Source organism: Chinchilla lanigera, unplaced genomic scaffold (assembly GCF_000276665.1).
Source record: "Chinchilla lanigera isolate Chin_1 unplaced genomic scaffold, ChiLan1.0 scaffold00018, whole genome shotgun sequence".
NCBI classification, from domain to species: domain Eukaryota; kingdom Metazoa; phylum Chordata; class Mammalia; order Rodentia; family Chinchillidae; genus Chinchilla; species Chinchilla lanigera.
Window position 1 is genome coordinate 16,520,966 of NW_004955419.1, and position 21,233 is coordinate 16,542,198.

General features: G+C 36.9%; 1 pseudogene; it reads left to right on the forward strand.

Annotated features, from left to right (window-relative positions):
* Positions 1–16,841: 16,841 nt before the first annotated feature.
* On the forward strand, positions 16,842–17,644 carry LOC102014454 (annotated as a pseudogene).
* Positions 17,645–21,233: the final 3,589 nt, after the last annotated feature.

The following is a 21,233-nucleotide window of genomic DNA, read 5'->3' on the forward strand; positions in this document are numbered from 1 at the left end:
ATTATGATACCAAGGTGCAAATAACCAGGGTTACAATATACAACCTATATTTTCTATAGGTTGTAATAAAAAATTTGCCAGATGTCTTCTCAATGCCAGATACCTTCTATTTATAATAATTCCCAGATCTATCCATCCCACCAGAGAAAGTTAGTCTAGGTGACCCAAGAATCCTGATAGCAAACCTATGGTCAACTAATGCTTCATCTCCATCAACTAAAGTCAATTCCCATCCTCATTCTACTATCCTACGTAGGCTCAAAATCAAAATTGCCACAATCATCTTACATAATTCATCTTTTAGTCTGTGAAAATGTAGCTGTATTTACTCACTTGCACTCTGTTACTGGTCTTAAGTCACCTTGATGTCGCCAAAGACCACGTGAACCACTGAGGAATCTCATCCTCATCTTCTCTGAGCACAGGCCTGAAAATCAAAACATCTTCTTTCAGTGCACCTTTATGTCATTGCCCATCTATGGGTCCAATCATTTCCTAAGAAAGATCTGTTTTTAGAGTTTTCAGCTGCATCTTTATTTCTTTTACAGAGAAGACAAAAGTGCACTTGGGTCTGAGCAGCTCTGCATCTTTTCCCTTGTCCGTTAATATTACATAAAGCTACATCCATGCCTATGCGCTGAAGATCATTACATGCAGTTCTGTGAAACTGCTTGCTTTTCAAAATACACATTATTTTCAATTACTTTTGCTTAAATTGAAAATATATTTAAAAACTGCTATTAGAAAAATAAAACTGAGGGAAATTTGGAAATTAAAAACAATGGTAGTGGTGAAAATTCAAACCTCTTAGCATATCCCTAAAGAAGAGGCAGAATGAAAAGACAAATAGAATTATGTAAAACTCTTACCTTTTTAATAACAACTTCTTTCTTTCTTTCTTTCTTTCTTTCTTTCTTTCTTTCTTTCTTTCTTTCTTTCTTTCTTTCTTTCTTTCTTTCTTTCTTTATTTTTCCGGTACCCGGAAATGAACACACAACCTTGCACTTGCGAAGCAGGTGTTGTGCTGTTGAACTAAATCTCCAGCCCCAACAACTTCTTTATTAAAGAAGGTCCAAATCTCATATTACCTGTAAAATTGGAGAACTGATAACAAAGTACCTTGAGCTATCTCTCACAAGCATGACAGAAGTGTTCTTGCCAAGCAAGAATGGTCTGGTAAACTATGAATGGAAGAGAGGAGAGGAGAACTAGTGGTGAGCCTAAAATTGACTCAAAATTACTCACAGAGAACGAAAACCAACCTTACATGTAAAACGCTGAAAGAGTGCTGACCCTATGAAAATGACTTAGTGGTGTACATGACATGTGAGGAAGAAACTAAAAGAATAAATCTCTCAGGGAAATAAGTGTTGAGAAGATGGGAAGGCATCTTTTGCAAATTTCACAGTGGGTAAGAAAAAGAAGACAAATATGCTAAAGAATGTGTAAAACATGTAAGACGATTGTACAAAGTCAAGGTACACTTTTGGATACTTCATTCACACTGGATTATTCTGTTAGTTTGTTTTTGGGTTTGGTTTCTTAGTACCGGCAATTGAAAGGACATTACACTCGCCAGGTTGGCACTGTGCCACTGAACTATCTTCCCAGTCCCACGCTGGATTATAATACCTTCTTTTCTTTCTCTTTTCTCCTATTATTGGTTTCAAACATGTACTATATATATATATACTTTATATATATCTCTCTATATATAATCTCTCTACATATATAGAGACAATAACTTTTCTATAATGCCTTTCTTTTTTCCTATTATCTATCATAAATATATATGTATAGCTTATATATATTTATATATATACATAGTTTTTCATACAAGTGAAACTATACAGTATAAAAGTGTGTGTGTCTGAGTTACCTCGCTTAATATTATGATACCAAGGTACAACTGGAAGGAAGTTTTTTAAAAAGATCCAAGAGGGGGCTGGGGATTTAGCTCAGAGGCACAGTGCCTGCCTGGCAAGCGCAAGGTCGTGAGTTCAATTCCTGGTACCAGGAAAAACAAAACAAAACAAAACAAAAAATAAATAAATAATAAAAAGATCCAAGAAAAATAGTTGAAATAGTATTTGGATAACAAGGAAGTAATTAATACATAACTGAAGTTTCACAAAGGAAAACTTAAACAATAGAACAGAACTGGTATTTAAAACCATAACCCCAGTTAGCTTTCTAGAACCAAAGATTTGTACTTGTATTTTAAAAGGACCCACCAAGTACTGGGAATAATAGATCAACAATGACCAATTCTATGATTTGTCTTAATAAAACTATTAGACATTAAAGATAAAGAAAGTTTTCACAGGTCTGCTAGGTTTTAAAAAAAATCAAATAAATTATAAATCCAAGATGATTAGACTAGCATCAAATTTCTCAGGAAATACTGTGACTGTAGTTAATAACAATATAAAATATCCATGAAAAATGATAACAGAGTATATTTAAATGTCTTCATCACACACAAAAGTGACAATTTTATGAGATAATGCACATATTAATTAAATAATTTAGCCATTTCATAATATATGTATTTAAAAACATTGTTTTACATGATAAATACAATTTTATTTGTCAATTAAGAAAAAAGATAAAAGGATAAAGATAATCACCACAGCCTTCTAAATGGTAAAAGAAATTATAAACAAAAAAGTAAAGAAAAATGTCTGGAAATTTTACAGTTATAATATACACTATAATCATAATAATATGAGAGATATAAGGATATAAATTTCTCACCAGTAAATATGACTGCACCCAACTTCAATTTAAAAAACAATTTTCAATATGACTCATAAAACAAGAGACATCTGCATCACCACAGAAGAAAGACATCTAAAAAAAGTGATCAGAGAGCCTGAAAACAGAGAGGTAAACAAGGCATATTAGGCAAATGAAATCTGTAAAGAGCCAGGTGTGGTGGCACATGCCTATAATCCCAGCACTTGGGAGGCTGAGACAGGAGGATCATTGTGAGTTCGAGACCAGCCTGGGCTACAAAGTGAGTTCAAGGCCAGCCTGAACAGCATAGTGTGTATAACTAGACCCTGTCTCAAAAAGACCAAAAAAAAAAAAAATCTGTGAAGGAAGCACATGTGGAAATTTTGATGTTAGAGACAGAAAAAATCAATTCTACAGTCATTACAGGTGAAAAAATGACACTTTTAATACTAAAGATCATATTATCTGCACAAAGACATAATTCTGAATATCTGTATGCTAAATAACACAAAATTCTCTCTGGGATGCAAAAGCTACAACAGGTGCAATGAGACACAAAGGGAAACACTCATAATAAGAGACTTCAACACAGCATTCTCTACATGGACAAAAAACAAGGATAAAGAAGACCTAAACAACATGATCAGCAGGATATATCTTAAGGATATGTTAAATGATACACTCCAATAAGGAAGATGTACCTATTCAAGTACACATGGTGGTCACAAAAATGGACTTTGCACTGGGCATGATAACACATGTATATAATCTCACCTCCCTTGGGCAAGAGGATCACAAGCATGAGGCCGGTCTAGGCAATTTAATAAGAGCCTGTCCTAGTAGTAGAGGATGGGCCTAGTCTGTCCAAGGCCCTGGGTTCAGTTCTGACTAATGAAGAGAACTGACTTTTTGATTATGTGTCACAGCACAAAGAAAACATCAGTAAGTACTATGATGAAGAAATATTCCACATTCTCTTATCACAAACCCTAAAATATAGAAATTGTTAGCAACAAAAAAGATCCAGCTGGAAACATGAAAAAGCCTTACATAAAGCAATTCTTGCTTAATAGATGAGACAGGAAAAGCAAACTAAAGTTACAGATTTTTGACAGTAAGAAGAATGAAAATATTTTGTATCAGAATGTTAAATACATTTAAAACACTTTTATGAATAAAAATAAAATAATAAAAATAAGTGAATTAAATTCTGAGACAATATTCAAGGCAAGGAACAAAATAAGGCAAACATTAAAATAAAAAAGGCCTAGATAAAGAACAAAATATATCAAAGAATGAAAAAAACACAAGAAAATAATAACTATAAAGCATGATTGTTGAAATTGAGAGTAGAAACCAATAAATCTAATTCATAGTTAAAAATCTCTTTTTTGTAAAGCATCAATCTATTGTATTTTATTTATCAAAACCAAGTTGAAGAGCCAGCCCAGATTCAAAAGGAGAAGGTTATTACTGGGAGGTTGATTGGGGGACTAATTACTACAGTGACACACAAAAGTAAACTCATGCTAAAGGTCATATTATCTGCACAAAGACATAATTCTGAATGCCTGTCTGCTAAATAACACAAAATTCTCTCTGTGACGCAAAAGCTACAACAGGTGCAATGAGACATAAAGGTGAAGAACCTACAGACAGAAACCCACACTTTCACAAATATGAAATTTAGTAACTATCTTGGTTACTTTTTTCTCATTGCTGAGACAAAATTAACAGAAGAAATGTTTATTTAGCTTACAGTTTGTGGAGGTTTCAGTCCATACTTGGCTGGTTCTGGGGCAGAGTGGCACATGGCGGTTCATGATGGTGGAACAGCAAAGCAGCCAGAACAAAAGGGAGGAGTGGCAGAGCTAGCAAGCCTCTTTCCCTCCCTTACATTGTAAGCAGGCCACCCCCACCCAGGGGGCGTGTAGCTCTCACATAATCTCCATGCCCTCCTCCTGCACAGGCTCAGGATGAATACAAAGTAAGCACCCTGCTCCCTGGTGAATCACATAGTTAACCTTCTAAACTTCTCACATTGACATAATGAATAACATCCTAGAGCAGGAAGGGCATGTCCTTTTCACTCCAGGATGTAGAACTGCTGAGTCACTTCGCCAAACCTCTAGACTCCCCAAGTTGACACAGTGTATCAACCATAATAGTAACTTACACTAGATTCATTGAAATAAAAAATTACCTGAACATAAAAAAGCACATTAAATTATTTTCTTCAACTGGAACGCCCTTCTCTTTCACTCCTATATCAGGTGAACTCCTATAAGACCACAGCTAAGTTCTACATGACCTATGGGCATTCCCAAATTTTCTCCATTAGTCCCTTCTTTCTAGGTAAGAGAAATTTTTAATTTTTAAAACTATGACATTTAAGTGACTTTCCCTGTATCGCATTTTTTTTTATTTTAAAGAGAAAAAGAAACTAACAAAACAACAATGAAGACAAAAACAAATACAACACAGAAACAACAAAAATGATACATGACCTCAAAACAAATTGCTACACTACATGCTGTTGTCTTCAACGAAGTTGCTCAGTCCACCAGATGTAAGAATGCAAGATTGATCAAATAATCAAAGACAATAACAAGTAATTGAAAAAGCTTTGGAAACAATACAGAGCTTCACTATACAAGATGGTAGGAATTCAACAATGGTTCTTATATTGCATATTGTTGTCTTCACATCAGTTGCTCTGATTACCAGATACAAGCATGCAAAATAGACAAAATACTAGTAATAAGGAAAAAGAAAGAAAACAAACAAAAAAAAAATGAAAATACAAAATGGATAATTTGCTAAGGAAATTGTATCAGTTCCCTAGAGCTGCTATAACAAATGCCTTATACCTTGTGATTCCCAATAATAGCAATTTTTTGCTCATACTTCTGGAGGTAAGAAATCTGAGATCAATAATATCCAAGGTGAAATGCTCTCCTGAAAACTCTAAATGAGTCTTTCCTTGTCTTTTCCAGCCTCTAGCAGTTACTAGCCATCCTTGCATTCCTTGGTTGATAGTAAATCACTCCAGTCTTTGCCTCTGGTTTCACAAGGGCTTCTCCCCTATTGGTCTTTCTATCACCTTTTTTACTCTTTTGGTGCTGTTTGTAGTGGATTAGGACATAATGTAAATTTCTAGGGGTAGAAGAGTAGATGATCTACTTGTTATTTTCCTATGCCATTTGCATTTCTCTTATGATTTGCCTGCCTCTATCTTTTGCTCATTTTTTACTCAAGTTTTGCTTTTTACTTATTGATTTGCAAGACTTGTATTTGTCTCTCATGATAGTAACATCTTGGTTCATATGATGCAAATATTTTCTTCCTATAATTTGTCTTCTTTGCTTTATTTATAAAAAATCATATCCCAAAATAATTATATACCTACACTCCACCAATACTTTTTTCTTTATGGCTAGTAGATTGGAGGCTTTATTAAAGAAGGCTTCCTCCCCAGAACATCAAAAAATCAAATCTTCATTGAATTTTTTGGAATAATTTTACAAACTTAATTTTTAGCTTAACATATGTAATTCAGGTAGTATTTCATTTTTTGTTCAGTTTTTAAAAGAGATCTAACTATATTTTTCCAATCAAAGAGTCAATATATTTGCTAGGCTACTGAAAGTATAAGTGTTCACCATTTTCTGCTCCCAATTTTTTCCTCATCAGAGATGCTGATAGGAAGAACAAATGAGATAATGTGGCTTTAACTACACTGTACTCAAGGACATTGTGAGACACAAGAATATATGATACCCAGAAGCTCTTATTAATTTACCATTCATTTATATAACATTATTTTTTCATAACTTTTCCTTTGGCCTACAATAAAAATTCCTCCTCAAGTTCTCCTTCTTTAAAATGAAACTACACAGGGGCTGGGGATTTAGCTCAGCGGCAAAAGTGCCTGCCTGGCAAGCGCAAGGTCATGAGTTCAGTTCCCAGTACCGGAGAAAAACCACAAAAAAAAAAAAAAAGAAACTACACAGAACACTTGTGACAGTCTTTATTGATTCTTATATTTACATGTATTTTATCATCATTAAAATATAATTGTTATAGAAGTGGGAGCCCAATTACCTGTACTGGGAGAATTATATGCCCAGTTCAGTTTTCAGTAAAATTTAACTCTATTGGGTTAAATATTGGGTCAAAATATTTATATTTATATTAACCCAATAACTATGGTATCTATATTAACCATCTATATTGTATTTATATTAACCCAATAACTATGGTATAATTAGAAAAATTATAAAATTTTTCTAATGTTTCACTGTTACAAAGCAATGCTTTGATATAGCAGGGAATAAAAATACCCAATTATATGTATGTGTCTCAGAAGCCCACTATGCCAAGTGAAAGAAACCAGACGCAGAGGTCTATAGGTAGTTTGCTGCCATTATTGTGACATTCTGGTAAAAGCCAAATTACCACCACATAGACTAAAAAAAAAAAAAAAAAAAAAAACATATTAACTCAGTAACTCTATCGGGTTAATAATGGGTCAAAATTCTTATTGTGTCCTTGGTTCACTTTGGTGTGAACAAGAAAGAAATGCATTGCATAATTTACTTGATTTTTTTCTTTTTGTATGAATCTTTCTATACAATCTCAATGACAAGAGTATATTTTTAATATTTTTTACTTACTTTTTGTCTACTGACCAAGCTTGGTACTTTTGCTTCTGAGGAAGTTCTGAAAATGTCATCCTTAAATACAGTGCTTTGGTGTACTGATTATTTTGAAATGGAGGCACTTGTAAAATAGCAAATGCGATGAAGACTGTCGATGTTCCCCTTTCTTGCTAAAAGCAGGTCATAAATTTCTCATGAGAAATGTGCCCTCCTTAAGCCAGAAAGAGAAGAATATTCTTATCACCAGAGACTGGCACTCAAAGCCAAAACAAATCTATACCAATAAGGCTATTAATAATCTTCATCTTCCACTAGTTTTCCCCATATATTTCCTAATCACTGTCCCACTATTTACAGCCACCAGCCCAAACCTCTGTCTTGACACATCACCACAATTTATTAGTCTTTGCTTAAATACTTGTATATGCTTTTGCACCCAGTAGCCTCTTTGGCTATTTTCTGTCTTATAAATACTCCTATGTACATGTAAAACTATTAAATAAAACTCTCATGCTTTCCTCCTGTTAATTTCTCTTGTATTTAATTTTCAGGCCCATTCACAGAACCCAAGAAATGAGGGAAGGTTTTCCTCCCCTGCACTGCTCAGATGCAGTGTGTTATAAGTTCTATTGTAACAGATTTTTCCTGCTTTAGTTTTAAAGTTTTACTTTCTTTTGAGAGTGATCCTAAGCCAAGATATTTGCCTTTCAGGCTACTTCTAGTGGATGGGGGAGAGGTAGTGGGGGTGCTCAGTTCAGAGTGTCAGTCAAGTGAAGCATGGCGTGGAAGAGAAAGCAAACTACAAGAAACAAAACTGTCTTAATCAGAGGAGCTGAAGGGAGGGGAGCAGGGAAAAGAAGAAGCAAGATACACCATGTACAGGTACAAATTCCCTATGGTGACTGTTATCACTAAGTATATCTAAAATGTACCAGTGAAATAAAAAATTAAAGTCTTAGTCAAGATCCAGAGAAGTTAGCGGTTTTGATGGGAGGCTTAAGGTAAATATAGAAGTAGGGGATTGAGATATGGAGCAGGGACAGTAGGAGAAAGGCGAGAATGAGAGAGAGAGAGAGACAGAGAGAGAGAGAAAGGAGGAGGAGGAGAAGAGGAAGAAGGAAAAGGAGAGGAAGAGGTAGAAAGAGGGAGATAAGAAGGGAAGAAAAAGAAATGGAAGAAAGAGGAGACAAGAGAAGGGGAGAGGAGGAGAGGGGGGGGAGTGAAAGAAAGGGGAAGGGCGAGGAAAGGAGAGGAGAGGAGAGGAGGGGGGAGGGCAGGGGAGGGGAGGGGAAGAAGGGGGAGGGAGAGAGACAGATGCAGAGAAAGAGATAAATGCAGAGAAAGAGACAGTGAATAAGCCTATGGGACTATTCTTACATTCCATAAGTGTAACCCTCAGGGGTTATAGATTGTCTAATTTAAAGAAATATACGAAGAGGCATGTTCATTCATCTGACTCTGATGTTTATCCTAGTCAGCAACTGTGGGATATATTAGGTTTTTGGTCAGTGAGATGAAGACCAAGCAGGTGACACCATAAATAAGCACATGCTCAGAGAAGTTTTAACCAAGCCAAATGTGGCGGGAGACAACTGAGTTTCAAATAACTTATGTCAGTCCTAAAAAAAACTAGATGTTAGCCCTGAAGGCATATGAAATAAATGTAGGACACAGTTTGTTTCTACTTTCAAATTTCTTCCTGATTCAATAATGCCAGTTGGTTAATGAAACTATCTTAATGTTTTAATCTCAAAATTATTCTGTTAGTAAAAATGGAAGATGGTAGAATAAAGATATTACAATGTATTAAGTTTTGTGACATTATGATAAAGTTTACAGAAGATTTTAGGAAACAGTACTAAAGTATATGTTGAAGTTTAAGGCAAATTGGATTAGATGAAAGATCTCATGATGGATAATGTTAGTTTGTGTATTTCTAAATTTTAGATTCATATAATGACAATCAAACAACAGACAAAATCATTGCTAGTAAGTTAAAATATATTGTTTCAGATATTTATGTGTGCATACACATAATACATAAACACACAAGCTATACATGCATGTACTAGTTTTTCTAAAACTAGAAAAAATACTGCACATACTTTTTTAGCTTCTTTTTAATTTTTAATTTACAAAATGCCTTCAAATTTTAGCTGTGACTTGAAATTTTATAGACAAAGGACTATTTAAATAAAACATAATTTTAGTTTATCATTACTAGTGCATTTTTGATGCTGAATTTATATCATACATCTCTTTTTAAACATTATGTACCTTATTTTTCTAATGCTTCACTGTTACAAAGCAATGCTTTGATATAGCAGGGAATAAAAATACCCAACTACATGTACGAATCTTAGAAGCCCATTTTGCCAAGTGAAAGAAACCAGACACAGAGGTCTACAGGTAGTCTGCTGCCATTACTGTGACATTCTGGTAAAAGCCAAATTACCACCACGTAGACTAAGACAATGGTTTTCTTGGAGTTGGGATAGGGGAAGATATCAGTCATGAGGGTTAGTAGGAATTTTTGTACAGTGGTGAATGTGTTCTCTGTCTTGATTGTGGTGGTGGTTACATAATGATTTGAAATTTCTTAAAGCAAACAGTTAAATTCGGTATGTCAGCTTCACTGCATTAAGAAATGCCTGTTATTATTAGTAAAGCAGCCTCTTAGGTATGTCAGGGTGGGTCATAAATGTGTGCCCTTGGGTACTATGGATGTTTTCCAGCCCATTTCCTTCCAGCACTGTCCCCTTGCTCCTCCTCCAGGCCACCACGAATGAAGCAGCTTTGTTCTCTCAGGCACTTTCACCATGGTTTCTCTGCCTTGGAACCTGAATAGATGTACTGAATCTCCTGAAGCCATGAGTAAATTAAACTTATCTTCCTTTAGTTGTGGGTGTCAGGGATTGTGCCTCAGCAATGAGAAAGCTAACGAATATAGATGTGCTTTATTTTTTATAAATTACGCATTTCAGTGAAAGTGATTTTTTTTTTTTTTTTTTGTCTTTTTGTGACAGAGTCCTCACTATGCAGTTCAGGCTGGCCTTGAACTCACTTACGTAGCCAAGGCTGGCCTTGAATTCACAACGATCCTCCTGCCTCAGCCTCCCGAGTGCTGGGATGAAAGTAATTTTTAAACATTGAGGGAAATGCTTTAATGCTTTAGTGACATTATTAATCTCTTAAGATTAGGTCTAAAGTGAATTCTCTTTACTATATTATTTTCAATATGTTATCAATTGAAAACATATTGCAGAATTACTGATATAAAAGCGAGAAAAATGATACAGCTGTTAAATAAAAGTTTATGTGAACATCAATACAACACATAAAATTCTAGAAATCTAACTGAGAAGGAAAGACACACAAATATCCATTATGAAGGACAAATGGGATACATTATGGAAAGGAAGAAACTGGAGTGGTAAGGCGCTGTAATGCAAGAGGGCAGGGAGCAGAAGAAAAAAAAGATGGAAATAACCACAGGAACAATGGCAGCCTAAGAAAGAACTGGGAGACTTTCAAAAACAAAATAATAGGGAAATTAAAACATTATCATAACTTATCTAGAAGGCTTTGACTTAGGGTGGCCCATGCAATGTACGTTGAGCACTCTCCAAGTGTATTTCCAAAACATGCTGAAATCATGCTAACATTTTATGACTTTTCTACTCCTGCCACATACCTAGAATCAGATGAATTTGTGTTTTATAAAAGAATCAGGCACAACCGTGCAGGCCTGTGAAGTACATAGAAAGAGCTTGTTTTCTGAATAGTTTCACTGTCTAGAATTTAAACAAATGTTAGCTGGTAGGGTGCTGAGGCTCCTGCATTAATTTTGTGTGTTTGGAATTCTGTTGTGAAAGGTAAAGAATAAAAGAAGTTCTGAAATTAGTATAATGAGTATATAGATTGATAATCTACACCAGCTAGATTTTGGATTTAAGTCAAATTTAAAGATTTTGGAAATCCATTGTGTTTGTGTCTTTTGCTAGGCAATGTTTATAGATCTGTGTTTTCTCCACAAATTCATTATTTTACTGGACCACCTATAAAATAAATTTATTTCATTTAACTGATTTGGTAAAACTTTATTCTGAAACATTTGCATACCCCTCCCCTCATTGACTCTTAGCTCTGGTTTATGTATTTGTAAATTGTGATGTCACTGTGACTATATTTAAATTTATTTAGTAACACTAATATGTCCTAAATCTCAGTGCAGAAGAGAAGGCACGGTGGTTTCGGGATTTTGCTATTGCTGTTGTTTTCTTTTGTTTTTTGACTTCAGGATCTCATAGAATATTCTTTGAGTCTATGTAATATAATACCTGGAAGCAGGGAGGGAAAAGATCTCATTTTCCTCCTTTCTTTGTGACTGCAGGAACTTATGTGAGACTTTAAAATTTTTTAATGTGAGTTAATGCTTTTCATAAGCAGTGAACAGAAGCATTATTGGGTGCCTTTGTAAAGTAAAAAGTAATAAATTAATCCCTATACTTCAAAAAAAATTTAATAATTTATCTAAGAATACTCAATTGGAGACCACTATCTAAAAATCTGCTAATGAGGTTCATAGCCAATATTATAAGCCTATTTTCTGGACATCACAAAGCTTCCTCTTGCACCTGCATAAGAGACTAAATAAACTCAGGATGTAAATGTCATAGACCAGAATAACACAACAATACAACTATAATGTTCTCTAGATTACAGAAAGAATTTACTGATGACACGTCTCTAAGTAAACATCTTTCTACAACACTACATTAAGATTGGATGCAAAGTTATAGCACCAAGCTACTCATAGGGTGTATCATTTATGTCAGGAGTGTCCAACACGCACCTTGAAGATTGCATGCACGCTTTCATGTGGCCTCACAAGACTGCAAACTTTTTTACAAATATATTTTTCATGACTTGATTGTACAGCGTTCAAGCATAGACTGCCCAGCAACGCCGCAGTGCCGTCCGGGAGAGAGCGCTGTGCAGTGCTGACTCCGGCTCTTGCACCTGCTGCACACTCTCGGTGGAACCCAGCCCTGCACGGATCAGATGTTACTTGTGCTTCCTGGCAAGCAAAATGAGTACACATGTATGTGCCTGTGAAGACTGGTGTTGATTTTTATTAAGCAGACATGTAAGTTTTCTTCTTTCATTAACTTGAGCTTATTGTGTTATTTCATAAATCATTAATAAGGTAAATATTTTAAAAGGGAGCTTTGGTGTTCATATACATTAATTATATCATTTTTCTATACATGGCTCAAGACAATTCCTCTTTACTCACTATGGCCCAACCATAGTGTTTGAATATTTATTCAAAATAAGTTTGAGTATTTATGGTTTATGCGGTTTCGTGATAATATCAAACACTGTCCCTCACTTTGTATAATAAGTGGCCCAGAGAAATTGCCAAGAAAAGAACTGTGATTATTATCACCATTACATGCTAGGAGTTTTGTATGACTGTCATATGATAACACACCTGAAAAATCTCTATGAACTGTGAATGAACAAATGTGTTAAATGATATTTATTATTACTGCTCCAGTTTAACATTCCACAGGTACAAAAAAATGGATAATGCATCTGGTCTTGGGTACTTGGATCAAGATAATATCTAAGAGGACAAATACAAAATTCTGTCCAAAAAAAAGCCCGTAATTCATCCTCCCCTCTAACAGAGATTTAGGGCAGTAAGGCACTCGAAGCTTTCTCTTGAAGGTAAGTGTATGAGCCACTGGAGGGCAGCAGAGACAAGATTGTAATAAAAAAAAAAAAAAAATCCATGTATTCATTTATTTATGTAATACATGAATGCATACTTTATGCAAGGCATTCAACTTATTATGCCCAAAACTTACCTGTGTGAAGGAACATTTGACAAGTATTTCTACTTGAATTTTTGTGTCTAGCATGAGTTAAAATTAATGTTTTTGTACAGTACAATTGAGAACTCATAAAATTATAGAATTTTAAAGTTAGCAAGAAGTATTTGGAACATCCATATTTACTAAACTCTCTTTTGAATTGTGCCATTATATTTTCTGCTCTTTTCTATATGCAAAAATGCCGGTGGCTTTCTTTTTTTTAACCTGCTCCATCTCAACAGAAAGTGCAAAACAAAAATAAAATTCAGGCATAGATACATATTGTTAGCACAGTACTATTTAAACATTATACTGTGCAGGTCAAAGTAATTTATCCAGACAAATAAAATTCTCATCTCTCTATGGAATGTATTTATTTCTCAAGGTTTATTAATTTTTTGTTCTCACATTGCTTTTAATACCAAAAAGAGATGCAAGTTGATTTTGGAGTTATCTTGCATTTTGATCCACCAAAATGTATGAAAGTAAGAAAGTGCCACATAAACTTCATAAAAATCCAGGCATTACTGATCTCCATCCAACATATTTTAATAGTAAGTTAGCATTAAGCTGTGTGGGGAGAGAAAGAGAGTATGATTACATGTATGCATTTGCTATCAGATACATCAACCCATGTAGTCAGGTAATGTGGTGGACTGACAACTGGTGGTCAACTTGTAACAGCCAGCTGAACTGAATCAGCATGGTGCTGGGTATGGAGGCCCTACCTGAGGATTCTCACCAACACAATAAAAAGAACTGTAGAAGAAGAGGTGCTGATGGGAGGCTGTTTGTTCTCTTGGAGGCTGTTGGTTTGCCTGGGGACTGTTGGTTCTCCTGGAGGAGCTTGTCATGCTGGCTTTCCTGATATGAACTCTGCTGTTCATATCGTTAGAGGAGCTCAGGGCTTTGTTGTCACTGAGAATGGCTATGGTTAACTTTGGGGGAGCTCTGGTCCTAACTCTGAGCATCACTTCCTGGCTCCAGAGGGGAAGATGGTGCACTGTCCAATGTCCTGGAGAAGCTTGTTGTGCTGGCTTTCCTGATATGAACTCTGCTGCTCTCATCATTAGAGAAGCTCAGGATTTTGTTGTCGCTGTGGTACTTTTCAGGGGATCTCTGGTCCTTACTTTGAGCATTTCTTCCTGGCTCTAGTGCAGATCCCTCAGCCTGCTGCACAGATCCTTCATCCCGCTGGCACAGACTTTCTAGATTCCACCACTGACTTTTGGGCCTTCCCAGTGCAGATCTATGAAACAGGCCTGCATAAGACATTCCCATGGGCTCTAGGCCTCCCAGTGGACCCATGGGAGGCATTGTTATGAGCTCTAGGTCTTTATCTGGACTCACGCAGGACATTACCCTAGGATTGAGGCCCTCAGCTGAAATCTTTGGGTCTTTAGTGTGTGGACACATTTTCTGCACTCTTTTGTACTTGACTCTTAAAATACTCCTATAAATTATATGTCCTGTATTAGATTCTTTCCCCTGTAAATTTTTTTTTTTTTTGTACCAGCTATCGAAACTCAAGACCTTATGCTAGGAAGGCAGGCACTGTGCCACTGAGCTATATCCCTGGTCCTCTTTCCTTTGTAAATCCTGACTACAATAGGTAGTGAAGTGAAAAGTCACTCCCTTGGCCTCACACACCTCTCTCCAATATAGGGGAAGAATAGGGGGTTTGCTCTTCCACTTACTCATTCAGCAAATTCTCACTAAGCTGTGTCATGCAGTATTTCATATATTGAGGATTCCAATTAAATAATGTGCATTCCCTGCCATCGAAGGGTGTGCAATGTAGTAAGAGAGGAAAAAAAATAAGTGACTGGCTGTGTTGGATGCTTCAAGGTAGAAAGCATAGTTTGTATGGGATTTATAAGTCTACTCTGAGGAGCCTTTATCCTTTAAAGGTTTTCCTGAATAGATGGTTAGGCCAGCAATTGAAGGGCAAAGAAAATAAAAAGAAAAAAGGAAGAAAAACATGAGCAAAGGACAGAACATGCATGTGCCATACAGCGAGCACAGAGGGACAAACAAAGCCTATGAGAAAAGCAAAAAAGAAATAATGAAAAGCGTTGTAAACCATATGAATTGTATCAGATGATACAATTTTAATTGTACAAAATAAACTGTAGTTGGTATATGAGAAATAGATGAGCAGGATATTCCAGAGGAAGGGAGTCTAGTTACAAGAGGATGGATGAATTTTATTTACGGGTGATAAAATGATTGACCTAATTCAGAAGCTGATATAAAATCTAGACATGGCAGGTGTTTGATGTACACTGCATTAGTCACTGAGGGGCTGAAGATATTTGTAAATAGGTTAGCATCTCTCTTGGAATCTCCAGGGAAGATTATCGGTCTATTCCTATATATTCTACTGAAATTTAAGTGTCACAATCTTAATACCATTGATTTCTGTCTAAATCAGTATCAGTGACTTGCGGTTGGACACATAGAAAAAGTGAGCTACTTAATCATCCCTTGCAGCTGTCAAAACTGGGAAAAGCCTAGTTTTTATCTAACTATTGATTTTTTACTTCCATTTCACAAAAAGGAAATCCATTTACTTCATTGAAATCATTTGGCTAGTAGTACTGCTTCAGGTCATTAAGTTCCCTTAGAGAATTTGCTTTGGTAATCTAATTTGCGTATCCATGAATTATATGAGATTATGTGAAAATTCATCACATTTTGTAATTCAGATTACAAACTAGATCTGGAAATTTTAAAGAAAAATTACTGTCTAGGTTGTGCGCAGAGCCCTAAAACACTCTTTCCTCAGGTATAATGTAACCATGGGGTCTCAGGGAAAACTAGATGGGAAATTTGTGATGATAAGGAAACATTTACGTAGCTCTATGTTTCTTGAGTAAATCGTCTTCTGTTTATTAAAAAACAACTTGGGAGAATAGAAACTTTTCCAATTTGTCTTCTTTAGGAAACTTTCATAGAGGTATTTCAAAACTTCAGAGTCTAGATATGGAAAATTTTAAGCATGCCAAAGCATTATAGAAGCAGATGGTTTTTAAAAAGTTTTCTTTTAAGGAGGGAAGGAAATTGCCTCAAAATAAAAGGCATCAAGTCAAGGAAATATTTGAGTCATGCAGTTAATTCATATTTTAGTTTGATCATTTGGTATCTGTGATGTTTATTTAAAACTGCTTAAACGTGTCTTGCCAAATTTTCTTTTTAACTACAAATCAGTTATACTATATTATCAGAAAAATAGAAATAACAAATTTATCAAGTGGCATTGCTTAACTTTAAAAGATATAAATAATAATTTTTACATATAATTACTGAAAATACATGATATCTCCTAGAACCAGATGGCTTCAGCAAAAATATCAACGTTTTCTAAGCCAAAATTAAAAAGCTTATAAAGTTGGAAAACGTTGCATTTTGTCCTTAAACTCATTCAAAACATCTCCATGATTTCAATTGCACAAAATACATTTTAAAAGACCTTAAAACAATTGTAAGACCTCTGCTGAAATAAGCAGATGAGTGCTTCTTCCTTGGAGAAACGACAAATGGCGGATGACACGAAGGCATGGAGGCTGGAGGCACCAGGGGCCCAGGCACTGGAGGCCACAGTGGCTTCCACAGAGGCTACAACCTCAGCAGTGACCTGGAAGGCCACGGGGCTGGCAGCAGTAAGGCTGAGGACAAGGAGTGGATTCCTGTCACCAAGCTGCGCCGGCTGCTCCAGGACATGAAGATCAAGTCCCTGGAGGAAATTTATCTCTTCTCCTTACCCATTAAGGAGTCTGAAATTATTGACTTCTGCTGGGCACATCCCTCAAGGATGAAGTTCTAATGATCTTGCCTGTGCAGAAACAGACTCATGTATTTGTTGCCATTGGGGACTATGACGGTCACATTGGTCTGGGTGTAAAGTGTCCCAAGGAAGTAGCCACTGCCATTTGTGGGGCCATCATCCTGGCCAAGCTCTCCATTATCCCGGTGCTGAGAGGCTACCGGGGGAACAAGATCGGCAAGCCCCACACTGTCCCTTGCAAGGTGACCGGCCACTTTGGCTCTGTGTTGGTGCATCTGATCCCTGTCCCCAGAGTCACTGGCATCGTCTCAGCCCCTGTGCCCAAGAAACTGCTGCCAATGGCTGGTATTGATAACTGCTACCCCTCTGCCAGGGGCTGCACTGCTACTTTGGGCAACTTTGCTAAGGCCACTTTTGATGGCATATCCAAGACCTACAGCTACCTGACCCCTGACCTTTGCAAAGAGACTGTGTTCACCAAGTCTCCCTATCAGGAATTCACCAACCATCCTGTGAAAACCCACACCAGAGTTTCTGTCCAGAGGACTCAAGCTCTGGCAGTAGCCACAACATAAGGGTTTTTACACAAGAAAAATAAAATGAATAAAATCTGAAAGAAAAAAAAAAGATGCTATTCTTCAAACTCACATGTGCAAATGATGCACCCATCAGTGAATACATTTGATTCTGAATTTCACTTGTACTAATTAATACAGGTGAGCTTTATGGGGTGGTCAGAAACATCAGAAGTTAACACATTATGAGTGAATAAAGGGCAGGAAATGAATGGGACATGAGATACAAGGATTGCTAGGGATGAGAACTTCATTTCAGACTTGTTGAGTTTGACGTGTCCACGGAGAACTGGATGATGAATACACTTGTAAATGATCAAATAAATCAAGAGTTTGATGTGCTGAAAAATGGAGATTTGCTTGGCACAGGTACTCCTTGGGTGGGTGAAATCACCTAAGGAGAATGTGTGGAGTCTGAAAATATGAGGTTAGAAACAAGAACTGGCATAATGAGAGCTTTGAAGTGGCGAAAGAAGGCAGAAGCATAGAAGAGCAAGAAAAGAAAGGAGATGATTACAGTGTGAACAGTGTTCACTACCTATTGTCACCAATGACAAACATTTACCAAAGGAGTTTGAATAGGATAATATTTACAATCAGCTAAAGGTACTAAAACTGTGGTCTTTACTTCATAATCTTTCAATTAACACTTTAAAATGGCAACTTTTATTCAGTTTTATATTTAGTATTAAGTCAAGCTGAAAAGAAAACAGATATAGAACACAAAATAAAGTTCAGATTGTAACCCAGATACCAAGTTCTTGGAACAGCCAAAGGTAATGAGGAAGATAAATGGCAAGATTGGAGCTATGCCCTGGAAATGACAGTTGCAGTCACAGTGGCAAATAGGAAAGTTAGAATGCTCCCTGTTTAGCTATCTTACATTATAGCATTCAGAATTTACATTAAAGTAATAGTGGACACCATACTATAATGATAATCCAAAACAGCAAATACTGAAAACTGATATTAGCAGACTATTGTGAGACTCTGGAGGAAATTTTCAGCAATTACTGGTCCAATGAAGGTCCATGTATGAAAAATAAGACTTGCTTCTCACTCCATGAAGCAAACTGTTCTCACCACACTCTGTAAAACTATTGCAAGCCACTCTGAATCTTAACTTGCTCTTTAGTAAAGCCTACACACACTACTGAGATTAAACAAGTTTATCAGGTAATCTTATCAAGTAACCAGGTAATGTTTATCAGTGTTCTTGGTAAAATGGAAGCAACCAATACACTGTAGATAGCAGTTTCTAAATAAATCCTTTACCACACTGAAAAAACATTGCTGAATAAAAACAGAAAACACCACTGAGAGAAGCAGACAGAAGATCTTCACTCAGAAGGCCCACGAACTGCTCTCACCAGGGTTCGTGTGTGGGCCCTCTCTGCACGTGCTCAGGGCCCAGTGAGGTACTGGAGCAGATGCTCCATGAGCTGCTGACATTGTGGTTTGAGTTTGGGCCTTGTTTGCGCCCCAACCTCCTGGAGGTCACAGACACAGGCAGTCAGTGATGCCTGTTAGTGGGGCCCACATCTGGCTCCTCTGTGCATCCTGAACTGACTGGAGATGCAAAATCAGGCAAGCTGTGACAAGCTGACAGCACAGTTCCCAGATGAACACTGCCCAGAGAACCAGGTACATTCCACCTACTTCCTGCGAGCAGAGCTGGTGACCCACGACCCCACCACAACTACAGTCTGAGTCTCCACACTCCATGTGCCCAGTGCAGACAGGAGAGCCTCACTCAGAAGGCCTGCGAACTGCTCTCACCAGGTTTCCCATGTGGGCTTTCTCTACACGTCCCCAGCGCCCAATGAGGTACTGGAGCAGGTGCTCCATGAACTACTGACACCACGGTTCAGGTTTGGGCCTTGCTTGCACCCTGACCTGGAGGTCACAGACCCTGGCAGTCTATGATCACTATCGGTGCGGCCCGTGTCTAGCTCCTGTGCATGTCCAGAACTGCCTAGAGATGCAGAATCAGGTGATCCACAAAGTATTGACGCCACAGTTTGTGTCTGGATTTGCCTGTACCTTGAATTGCCTGGGGACAAAAGTCCACTGGTCTGGGATTGTGCCACAAGTGCAACCCAATGGGTCATACACATGCCCTGAACTGTGAGGGGACACTGGATCAGATGGACTGACATCAGCTGACATCACAGTCCATGTCTGAGACCTGGGAGAACTAGGTACACATCACCATCTGCCTGAAAACCCCAGACTAAGCAGTGTATCTCAGCAGACACTGAGGGGAAAGCCTGACCACCAGGAAAACTAGGGACACTAGTGGCCTTTTCTGAGCTGTCAGGGAAGAGGGACTAAGCTTTCTGCATCTGGTATCAAACATGACAAGACAAAAGGACTAAAACACAATCTCAGAACTCCACCCTACTCCGAACAAGTCCAGGAGACATCAACATAGGAGAACTTGGTAAATACACACCTGAAATTGTTGAAATAATTGCAGTGGAAGTAAAGAAACAACTTCATCAGGCCATAGAAGAGCTCAGAGAAATAATTTCTCAGGCAAAAAATGAATTGACAATAATAATGAAAGAACTGCTCACCGCATCTGAAGAAGAAACGTATAAAAAAAGGAAGAATATAGGCAATGGATGGAAACGTTAAATGAAAAATATGGAAATGACTTAGAACGCATGAATCAGCTTCAAAGAGACTTCCAGGATATCAAAGCTCCCATTGAAAGCTGCCAAAACTGCTTGAATGAAGCCAAAGATAGAATTTCAGATTTTGAAGACAGCATGGCAGCTAGCAACCTTGAAAGAAAAGATCTCTTAAAATCAACAAAGAACCAGGAAAAATCAATTCAACAGCTGCAAGATGAGGCAAAGAGGAATAACGTATGACTAACAGGAGTCAATGAAACAGCAGAAGGCAACACAAATGACATAAAAAGAATATTGGCAGAAAAAAAAGGAGAAAATTTCCCAACTACGGAAACAGAACCTGATACACAGTAAATGAGGCATATAGAACTTCAACTAACCATAACCAAAACAAAACTACATCCAGACCTACAATAGTCAAGATCCCAGATCTTCAAAAGAACAGAATATTAAAACTTGCTAGAGAAAAGAAATAGATTACCTACAAAGGAAAGCCCATCAGAATCATGGCAGACTTCTCAACAAAAACCATCCAATCAAGAAGAGCTTAGAGCAAAGTATTACAGGTCCTGAGACAAAATATCTTCCAACAAAGACTGATGTACCCTGCCAAATTCTCCTTCAGATTCAATGGAGAAATAAAATTTTTCCACAACAAAGAACAACTGAAGAACTTCATGAGTGCCAAACCACAGTTGCAAAGAGTACTAAAAGATATTCTAGACAGAGAAAAAATGACTAGAATTGAGAATAACAATAGAAAGGAACCATCAAGAAGAGCAAGCACTTAAACAGATAGGAAAAGTAGGAAAGCAACAGCAAGTAAATAACATGACAATGATAAGTCAACACATATCAGTTATCACCATAAATGTAAATGGTCTCAATTCACCAGTAAAAAGAAACAGACTGGCAGAGTGGATTAAGAAACAAAATCCAACAATATGCTG